We start from the raw sequence: 12,000 nt of genomic DNA on the forward strand, positions 1-12,000 counted from the left end.
CTGGATCCATCACCATTGAAATCAATCATGACGGAAACGTGTGTGTCAGGTCTCCGTTCCGACAGAACGTCAGAGCGGTGCCCTAGCGCAGATGTGAACGAAGCTTTAGTGACTGAAAACCTATACATACCTAGTCCTGCTCTCAGCTGTGAAGTAGATACAATTGCATCAAGTCTAGGAAATGCTCTGTGAGCGAAATACAACCGCAACACGAATCTCACTGATAGTTTGCTACAATGTATCAGTCTGGGGTCCAGGATGTTCTCACAGAGCACTGCCTAGACTGGATACAACAGGTATGTATGTGTTTACTGCAACTGATTGTAAACAATAGTGTTCTCGTTCACTGACAGCAAACATATATTTTGAAAATGGTGAGAAATTGAAAAAAGTATATAAGAAATTTGTACGACTTTTCATTTATACAGTGATTACGTTTTATTTACATAAAATTTTAAACCTCTTTAATGTACCTATATTGACTCTGCTCAAATTAATACAAGTTATATTTTAATGATCCATATATGTGGAAGGTGTCAGTGAAATGAACATCACTATATTAGTATGGGGGGAGCAAACAGATTTTTACATTCTCGTTTTTACCTCTTCAGATCCTCAAATTACCTTTTGCTTTGAAATCCTGGTACGATGTTGCAGCACCTTGAACCTTCCCCTACACAACGTAGATAAAATAGTCGACTGTTGACATAAACGGTCTGTCTGTAGAGATCCCCATTTACCTTTTACACCGTAACCCCATCATGAAATCTGGAATTTGAGTGGAAACACAGAATTGTCACACTTTTTAGTCACATACTAAAGTTTGCTTCCAAAGGTGACATTGCTGTATTGAGCAAAACCTTTATGGTCACATCTGATGCAACTAAAAAGAACGGGAAAGCCTAGAAGAAAAGAACCAATAGTCATTAAATTAACGTTGTGTACTAGATTAAGGCGTCTCCATCCAAATAATAGAGTTTATATGTGCTCATGAATTTTCCCGTTCTTCCCTTCTTCAGGGGTGTAACCTTAGAAAGGACTGGTAGGGCATGTGCCAGGAGGTTGCAAATGCACCCTAAAAGCTGCAGCGGTCACATGGGTATGCGGGCACATCATCACTGCAGCACAGTAAACAAACACAGACAGGGACCAATTGAGCGGGTGCGCTGGAACAGCGGGGAAATTATCAAATGAGTAAAGGTTCATTTATTATTTTATGGCCTTTCCCCCCTTGGCCCAATTATTTCTGATCTTGGAAAACTCCTTTTAGAATTTGCAGGAGAGTAATTGGGTAAATTCCCACATCGGCCATACATTTACGGAGCTGGAATGGTTTGGTGTCAGCTGTATATTACAGAATTGCAGTGTATTATGTAAGCAATCAAAAGATCACATGGTCAAGTCCCCTAGTGGGAAAATGAAAATGTAAAAATAAAAAAAATCCAAAGGAAAAATAAAACATAAAGTTTTTTTTCCCCTTACAAAATGCTTTATAATGTATTTTTTTATTTTTAGATAAATACACATAATTGGTTTCGTTGCACACTATAAAATTCACGTTATCAAACCTGCACGGTGAAACCCATAAAAAAAAGGGTCCATTGCGGAACTGCATTTTTTTGTGTGTAACCCCCCTCCCAAACAAGCCCTTAGGCCGGGTTCCCACGGGGCGGATACGCTGTGTAAAAAAAACGCGCAGCGTTTCAGACCTGAAACCCGCAGAATATTGTAGTGCGGACTTTCGAACTTAATATCCGCTGCGGAAGAAAGCCGTTCATACTTACCCCCTCCCTCCCTCCTCTGACGTCCGCTCCGGCCTCCATTGATGACGTTGCAGGCCATGTGATGCTGCAGCCTGTGATTGGCTGCAATGGTCACATGGGATGCAATGTCATCCCAGGAGGCCGGACTGCAAGAAGAAGGAGGGCGTTTTGGGTAAGTATTTCATACAAAGTATGGGAGCACGGACCGTAAAAAGCAAAAGATAGGACATGCCCTATCTTTTGCAGTATACTTCTATGGCCCGGACACCTTCCCTTAAATAAACGGGAAGGTGTCCGTGGACAATAGAAGTGAGTCGCTCCATAATCGCGGACCGTAATTAGGGTGCTGTGATTACGGACGATTTTTACGGTCATGTGAATGGGGCCTGAACAGGTATCACCTCCGCTAGTAATTTGCTGAAATTAGCAATGGAACAATAAACAGAAAATCAGCAAGACATTTCTAGAGGTTCTGAAATGTATCAGGTAGAAAACGAGACATAACAAAATGCATTGTTTATTTACCTCTTGCTCTCTCATTTATTTTAATGGAATTTTATATTAATATTGTATATTTTAATATGTTAGTTTTTGTATTTTAGTAATAATTATATTTGTTGTGGACATTTAATGCGGATTCTGTCCTATTTTTTTAAATAATGACAGTAAAATGATCATGTAGACTTTTCTTTTGTTTATGAGGGTTGTGTGATGCAATGTATTTAGCTTACAACATTTGCTACTTATTTTCTCAATGTTAGGGGGGATTCACACGAGCGTGTATTCGGTCCGTGCGGGCCGCGTGGTTTTCACGCGGCACGCATGGACCAATACAAGTCTATGGGGCAGTACAGACAGCCCGTGCTTTTTGCGCAGCGTTTGTCTGCTGCGCAAAAAGCGCGACAGGTTCAATAACTCTGCGTATTTCGCGCATCACGCACACATTGAAGTCAATGGGTGCGTGAAAATCACGCGCACCACACGGAAGCACTTCCGTGGGACGAGCGTGATTCGCGCAACAGCAGTGAAAAGGATGAATGAAAACAGAAAAGCACCACGTGCTTTTCTGTTTCCGAACATCCAAACGGAGTGTCTTTGCGATGAGCGAAGCCGGACAAGCGAACCGAACTTCACCGGGTTCGGCCGAACTCGTTTTGGCCGAACCCGGCAAAAAAATTATCGGTACGCGACGTCAGGAGATAGTCACTGTCCATGGTGCTGAAAGAGTTAAACTGTTTCAGCACCATGGACCGTGACTTCCGATCCCAATATACATGAACCTGTAGAAAAAAAAAACGAAGTTCTGACTTACCGCTAACTCCCGGCTTCTTCCTCCAGTCTGACCTCCCGGGATGACAATTAAGTCCAAGTGACAGCTCCAGCCAATCACAGGCCAAGCACAGGCTGCAGCGGTCACATGGACTGGCGCGTCATCCAGGGAGGTGGGGCCCGATGTCAAGAGAGGCGCGTCACCAAGGACGCGTCACCAAGGACCCGTCACCAAGGCAACGGCCGGGAAGTTCTCGGTAAGTACGAACTTTTTCTTTTTTTTCTACAGGTTTTGCGATATTGTGTTCGGCATTCACTGTCGAGGGTGCTGAAAGAGTTAGCTCTTTCAGCACCTTGGACAGTGACGGCCGTCGACTAGCCTCATCGCTATGATGGCGGCTGCGCGAAAATCACGCAGCAGCGCATCAGACACGGATGACACACGCAGCTGTCAAATGGTTTTTGCGCGCGCAAAACGCAGCGTTGTTTGCGCGCGCAAAAACGCAACGTTCGTGTGTATCTGCCCTTACAGACGTTTTTGCCTTTTTGTTTTATCTGTAATATTTGTTGTTTACCTTTTAGTATAATAATGTGGTTTTCGAATGTTCCCTTGGAAAATTGCTGGATAAGTCTTCGTTCACATCTGCGTCAGGGCTCCGTTCAGGCGTTCCGTCTGAGCTTTCTGTCAGAACGGAACCCTGACTGAAACAAACAGAAACCATAGGTTTCCTTTTGCATCCCTATTGATTTAATTGATAGTCGACTACGGTAACAACGGAACCCTTGCACAACGGAGACAAACAGAAACCATTTGCACCGGATCCGCCACCATTGAAACCGCACTGAGTACGTTGTGTGTGTTCCTACCCTAAGAGTAAAATTACAACAAAAATTTCTGATGAGCACCTTGAGACCTCACTGAGAATTGCAACTACTCCTATTAAACCAGATATTGATACATTAGTTTCTCAAATACAATGTCAAATATCCCACTAGTTTTATGTTGTCTTCTTTTCTTATACTTTTATAATAAAAAATATAACTTTGTGGTGGCGGATGTCACAAAAATTATGCACGGACCTTTTTTTTCATTAGTGTTTGTGTATGTAATGTGTGGCCCAGGACAATTCTTTTTCTCCCAATGTGACCCAGAGATGCCAAAAGTTTGTACACCCCTGCCCTGATGCATCTATCCAAGACTAGGACTAACCTCCGCTTTAACCCAGATTCACATAAACGAGTGCAAACTCGGACGTGAAAAAAGGCTGTCATTCCAGGAGGCCAGACTGCAGGAAGAAGGAGAGCGTTCTGGGTATTATTTTTTTTCCGGAGTTGTGATTTTTGCGGTGGAATCGCTGCGAATCTGCTGCAAAAGTCGCAACTCTTGGCTTTCTGTTCTGGATTTTGCATCACGTGCCATTGATGTGATAGGTGAACGTCGGCTTCGAAGGCGTGCGAGGGTTGAACGACACACTACAGTGGAGCAGTTCATCCTCAAAATCAACCAGGGGGCTACCAGACATTTTCAACGAACCCTACAACAGTTACTACTGCTCTGAAGCAGACGGATGGTCACTGCTCCTATGCTAACAAAGTTTCCAACTGAAAAAAAGGCTTCAATTTGCACAGCAATATCGGTTTTGTACCACCGATGATTGACAACAGGTTGTCTTCTCCGATGAGTCACGTTTTCTGCTTCATCGAACGGATAGACGTTGGCGTGTCAGGCGAGAACCATTGCTGGAAGAACACAAGCTGGTGGCGGCAGCAGCGTTATGTTCTGGGGAATTTTTTCATGCCATTCTCTGGGCCCACTCATCCATGTGGAAGGCACTCTGAACCGACAAGGGTGTGAATCCATCGTTGCAGATCACGTCCCCCCCCATACATACTGTTTGTCTTCCCCGGGGGAAAACTGAATCTTCCAGCAAGACAATGTGACACATCACACGGGTAGAAATGTCCGACAGTGGTTGGAAAAGCACGACCAAGGCTTCCAAGTACTTCACTGGCCCCTAATTCACCAGACTTGAACCTAATTGAGCATCTGTGGGACCTCGATCGTCTTGTTCGCTATATGGATCCTCCCCCACGCACCCTCTAGCAAATGTGGGATGCACTGCAGTCAGCATGGCGCCAGATACCTGAGACAACACCTTATTGAGTCACTGACAGCTCGTCTAGCTGCTGTCCCTGCTGGACACGGCAGTTACTTAGGATATTAGCGGGTGGTCATAATAATATGCGTCGGCCCTGTGTATGTGTGTATATATATAGATGGCTTGAGAAAGGTTCCTGTTGAACCGAAACGTTGCTGTTATTCCTTGAGGTGAATAAATCCACCCTGTTTTTCATCCGTCTTGAAGTCCTGGTGCCGTTACTACGTTCTATGCTGGTATCTATCTAAAAAGAAGGGGAATTGATTCATCCCCCGGTGACGAGCACATGGCCTGATTTTCTTGATGTGTGGAGTGCTGTGTTTCTTTGCCCTTGGAATATATATATATATATATATATATATATATATATATATATATATATATAATATCAATCTGTGTAGAATTATCTCCATTGCAGTCCTGTTAATATATGAAATTGAAGGTTTAGGAGGTACAGTAGAGGCCCCAGGCATCTCTATGGGAGCTCCCCTATTATAGCACCATACAAAATGACCATGTGCATGAGCCCTAATCCGTTCCTGCTCTGCCACCTAGTGGCCATGAGAGTAATGCTAAAGGCTAGGCCAAAAGTTCCATAACTTTTAATGAATAAGGTTCGAATAACAGAGAACTGCATATACTCTAAAGCCGTCATACACATTCTCACTTCTATGAAAAGTTCCTTTCATTTTCATTAGGATCTGCTAGTGGACTGATGTGAATGAAAGCTGACAGATCCCCTGGGCAGGGCCGGCTCCAGGTTTATGTGGGCCCTTGGGCAACACAGACTTGGTAGGCCCCTTTGCGGGGGAACTCACGGCGGCAGTAAAATGTGCCCCCATATAGACATTAGGCCCTGTTTATGCCCCCATATAGGAGTTAGGCCCCCAGTTTGTACCCCCATAATTTTTTTGCCCTCTGTAGATAGTGCCACACAGCCCCCCTCCCAGGTAGTACCACACAGCCCCCCTCCCATGTAGTGCCACACAGCCTCCCCTCCCAGGTAGTGCCACACAGCCCCCCTCCCATGTAGTGCCACACAGCCTCCCCTCCCAGGTAGTGCCACACAGCCCCCCTTCCTGGTAGTGCCACACAGCCCCCCCCTTCCTGGTAGTGCCACACAGCCCCCCTCCCATGTAGTGCCACACAGCCTCCCCTCCCAGGTAGTGCCACACAGCCCCCCTTCCTGGTAGTGCCACACAGCCCCCCCCTCCCAGGTAGTGCCACACAGCCCCCCTTCCTGGTAGTGCCACACAGCCCCCCCCTTCCTGGTAGTGCCACACAGCCCCCCCCCTCCCAGGTAGTGCCACACAGCCAGGGCTGGTCTTAGGATAAATGGCGCCCCAGTATTATCTTTCGGCTCCCCACCCCATCATAAAAAAATGCCCCATAAAAAGGTATAATGCCCCCACAGTATAATGCCCTATATAGTGCCCCCACACAGTATAATGCCCCTTTAGTGCCCCCTTACAGTATAATAATAATATTTAATAATATATTATAACCCCTTCAAGGACACAGTATTTTGTCCTTTAAGTGTGCCCACACAGTATTATGCCCCCTAAGTGCCACACACAGTATATTGCCCCCTGTAGTACCCCTACTCAGTATAATGTCCGCTTAGTGGCGCCCACACAGTGTAATGCCCCCACCCCTGGCTAGCACACACAGCCCCCCCCCCTTGTAGATAGTGCCCCCTGTAGATTGTGCCATACAGCCTCCCTGTAGACAGTAATAATCCCCCACCTCCTCCTTGTAGATCTTGACATACAGCCCCCCACCTCCCCCATGTAGACCGTGCCCCTAAACAAACAAAAAATTGTACTCACCTAGGCCCCGTTCCTACGAGGAACTGAGCTGTTTCATGACGGGATCCTTGCGTAGGCTGGCGTGATCCTGTAGCCTAGCACAGAGTTTCCCAACCTTTTCGGACTCAAGGCACTACTGGAAAAATAAAATTTCCTCAGGGCACACCTACCAATTTTTTTTTATAGAAATACAGAAAACGGTTAAAAACAAGCACTACACTCGTAGGATATGTTCACACAGCGTTTTTTGTAAGGCAGAACAAATCTGACACAAAATTCCTTCAAGAATTTTGAAGCAGATTTTGAATTGACAGCGTTGTTTGACCTTTTTTTTTTTTTTGCATTTTTTTTAAGCCGTTGAAGCTAATGCAAAAGACACAGGGGAAAAAGCACCAAACGAGCGCCACAGGTATTTTCTGCCTCCTATTAATTTCAATTGGAGTTCAGAGGTTGAAGCCACTTGAAGACTATCAGCCCCCCACTCACAGTAAAATAACCAGCAGCCCCCCACTCACAGTAAAATGACCATCAGCCCCCCACTCACAGTAAAATAACCATCAGCCCGCCACTCACAGTAAAATGACCATCAGCCCGCCACTCACAGTAAAATGACCATCAGCCCGCCACTCACAGTAAAATAACCATCAGCCCGCCACTCACAGTAAAATGACCATCAGCCCGCCACTCACAGTAAAATGACCATCAGCCCGCCACTCACAGTAAAATGACCATCAGCCCGCCACTCACAGTAAAATAACCATCAGCCCGCCACTCACAGTAAAATGACCATCAGCCCGCCACTCACAGTAAAATAACCATCAGCCCCTCCACTCACAGTAAAATAACCAATATAATGGTGGTTTCTCTTGGCTCAAATACCCACAAAATCTCTCTCAGACCGGAGCAGGCAAAACTAAATTGGGTATGATCCAACAAATACCCTAAATAGCATATATAAAGTACAGTGAAGTTTACCGCTCAGACGGCACTGGTAACAGTCCAATATCATTCAGTATAGACACTCTCTCCCAGAAAAATGCAGTGGACAGTCCGCAATCCAATGAGGGTGTGGATGGTAATTCTTATCCTTGTGGTTCCACCAAGCTCCTTATCGTCTCCCTCCACATTCAAAGAACTCCTGGTAGGAAAAGGATCTTATGTCTAGAAGTAACAAGAAATAAAAGCATCAAGGTAAGTAAAAATCTTTACAATTTCTAGAGAGACAGTTAGCAAAACCCTGGGACCTCATGGCTCTGGTACACACAACGTTCACTTGTCTCCCAAAGATCGTCAAGAAATCATCTCTGTTACGAGATACCATCATTGCCTGGAAGGTACTGCGCAAACATTATAATCTTTCTTACCGCATTTCAAAACATATGCCCTTATGGCAGCACCCAGAGTTTGCAACAGGAAGATCTAACAAACTAATGTCAGAATGGAGGGAGAAAGGGGTAGCGACACTGGGGGATATGTTTCACGCACAGGATAAGAGGTGGTTAACCTTGCAAGAGCTCCAGAATAAATACGTTTTTGCTCGGCATCAGCACTTACGATGCCCCAGAGGAAGCCGGAAGGGCGAAACCCAGGGTCGGGCGAGAGTGTTTGGCGTGCCGCCTAGAAATTTTAAAGATTTTTACTTACCTTGATGCTTTTATTTCTTGTTACTTCTAGACATAAGATCCTTTTCCTACCAGGAGTTCTTTGAATGTGGAGGGAGACGATAAGGAGCTTGGTGGAACCACAAGGATAAGAATTACCATCCACACCCTCATTGGATTGCGGACTGTCCACTGCATTTTTCTGGGAGAGAGTGTCTATACTGAATGATATTGGACTGTTACCAGTGCCGTCTGAGCGGTAAACTTCATAGTAAAATAACCAGCAGCCCCCCACTCACAGTAAAATGACCATCAGCCCCCCACTCACAATAAAATAACCATCAGCCCGCCACTCACAGTAAAATAACCATCAGCCCGCTACTCACAGTAAAATGACCATCAGCCCCCCACTCACCATAAACAAAAAGAGAAACAAGTCACAACCAAATAATAAAAAAAGTAACAAAGCCTTTATTAAAGTCAATTTAGACAAAGAAAAACACATAGACAAAACTAGACACAATAAAATGAGCCCTCATACAAAGATGGAATCAGAACATAAAAGCAGCATGGCCCCCCAGGTGGAAAACCGGTCAGAAGATCGCCCAGGAAAAAGTGCTTGAATCATAAATTTTAAACAAGTATCAGGTATGGTAAATTTTGCACAGATTGGTATAATTAAGTAAGAAAGGTATAATTGCAATCACAGACATATGTATTACACAAACGGCAATGTGCCTATACCTACAAAGTACAACTCTAGACGGGAGATCAGGACCGGAATGAGGGGGGACCACTGCTGCACCCAATCCCTAAACCATCAGCCCGCCACTCACAGTAAAATAACCATCAGCCCCTACTCACAGTAAAATGACCATCAGCCCCCAATCACAGTAAAATGACCATCAGCCCACCACTCACAAATTCCCCCTGTAGATAGTGCCAAACAGCCCCCCTGTAGGTAGTGCCACACAGCCCCCTTGTAGGTAGTGCCACACAGCCCCTTGTAGGTAGTGCCACATAGCCCCTTGTAGATAGTGCCACACAGCCCCTTGTAGGTAGTGCCACACAGCCCCTTGTAGGTAGTGCCACACAGCCCCCTGTAGGTAGTGTCACACAGCACCCTGTAAGTAGAGCCACACAGCCCCTTATAGGTAGCGCGACGCGGCCCCCTGGTAGGTAGTGCCACACAACCCCCGTGTATTTAGTGCCACACAGCACCCAGTAGGTAGTGCCACATAGCCCCCTGTAGGTAGTGCCACACAGCCCCTTGTAGGTTGTGTCACACAGCCCCCTGTAGGTAGTGCCACACAGCCCCCGGTAGGTAGTGCCACACAGCCTCTTGTAGGTAGTGCCACACAGCCCCTTGTAGGTAGTGCCACACAGCCCCCTGGTAGGTAGTGCCACACAGCCCCCTGGTAGGTAGTGCCACACAGCCCCCTTGTAGGTAGTGCCACACAGCCCCCTTGTAGGTAGTGCCACACAGCCCCTTTGTAGATAGCACCCCCTCTTCCTGTAGATAGAGCCAATTTAGCTCCCTGTAGGAGCGGAATCCCCCTGTGGCCGGGGATTACGCTCCTTGAGCACTCTGCTTGATGTCTCTGTCCGCCACGTCTGAATGTGGCCTAATACAGGTTCCAGTTCAGGATCAGTATAAAATAGGTATCACATTGTGTTACTCAACTTTCCATATATAGAACATGCATAGCAAATTCTATTAACAAAGTGTACCCAAATAAGGCTAGGGCCACACAGCGACTTTGGCCATTAAAGTGGTTGTCCACTTTGGACAATCCCTACTTGTTGAAAGGGTCCCTGAACTATAAACTGACTCCAGTGATCAGCTGTATTCTGTGTATAAATCTGGTGAGAAGTGTTAAATTTTCCTGCAGCGCCACCACAGGATAGTTTAAGCATTACACAGTGCCCTGTGTAATCCAGGACAGGACAGATCCTCCAGAGTTAGAGATGTTCTGTATAACCACTCTCCACTCTGGCCGAGATATGAGGATCCTGAACACCCCCCCCCCTCCTCTATTAACTCAGGATTCTCTAATAGGGTGTATGAAAATGTGTTTTCTACATTGGACTCAGTTCTCGTCTTCCTCATTTTTTACGCCTTTTCTAAAATAAAGGGACTTTTTTTGTGGACAAATGTTACTTTAAAGTCTATAATAAAATATGAGAGAGCCCACATGCACAGCGTTTTGGTTTATGGCGTTTTTATAGCATTTTTTTAGTCTGTTTTTTTTTTATTTAAAAACGCAGTATGATCTAGGTATGGCATTTTTTTTCTGGTGCTTATTCCATAGGCTTCTCTATAGGTCTACATTTTTGGGGTATGTGTTTTTTATTTTAAGCGCAGCATGCTCTAAGTATGGCTTTTTTCCTTTTTTTCTGGTGCTTTTTACATAGTCTTCTCTATAGGATTTCCAAAATGTCAGGAAAAACGCATGTACAAAATGACACAAAATAAAAAATGCCCAAAAAAACGCAATTAAAGCGCTTGTAAACTGCTATTTATTTTCAAAAACCGCTTGGACAGTAACGATCATTTGAGAACTGCGCTGATTTGTGGCAAAACCGCACAAAGGCACCTTTTTCGGCTACACTGTGTCCACACCTCTGCTGGACAGGGGCCGCTACCTGTGTCTGTACCCTTATTGTGGCAGTACAAATTTGCTACATGAAAATGAAAAGCAAGAAAGTAATCAGAAAAAATATATACAAGTAGGAGACAATGGTTAGACTAAACTGCAGGGAAATATTCTCTTGATGCCCGTCCTAGCCATAATCAGGGCAATACCAGCTTAGTAAGGCAATAATGGCTTTATCCTGACAGCATTATAATTTATTCTTTATGGTAAAGATCTTTGGAAAAGCAAGATAATTGGGTTAACGTATTTATCTGGTTTGAATGCAGTTTTTTTTATAACAAATTCTGGAAACTAATTTAATATTGCCATCGAGTGACATTAAATCTGTATTTGATCTGCAGAAGTAAAGAGTTGCCATATGTCTGATGTCATGTGTGCGGCATCCTTCCTGCCGAAACCTTCAGAGATCGTCTGGTTCTTGTTTTCAAGGCTCCATAATAAATCAGTTTATTTCCACTAAACTCAAACTCAATCTTTTACGACATTGTAAAAAAATTGGAAATAGGGACATCAGAGGAGCGGATCTATCCTTTTGTTCTGATTCACAAAGTACTTCTTTATTCTGTTGCTATGATTAATGTGGATCATACTGGTCGGATTATACAGTCTGTTCAGCGATATCACGGCTTTAGTTACGCGTTAATTACAGTGTTAATTCATTGGCATTTAAAGGGGAACTCCACATAGATTCATCATTTGAACCGGTCGACAATAAGCCGATGCAGCGAGCGCCAATCAACGAG

This window comes from Rhinoderma darwinii, chromosome 7 (assembly GCF_050947455.1).
Source record: "Rhinoderma darwinii isolate aRhiDar2 chromosome 7, aRhiDar2.hap1, whole genome shotgun sequence".
Lineage (NCBI taxonomy): Eukaryota > Metazoa > Chordata > Amphibia > Anura > Rhinodermatidae > Rhinoderma > Rhinoderma darwinii.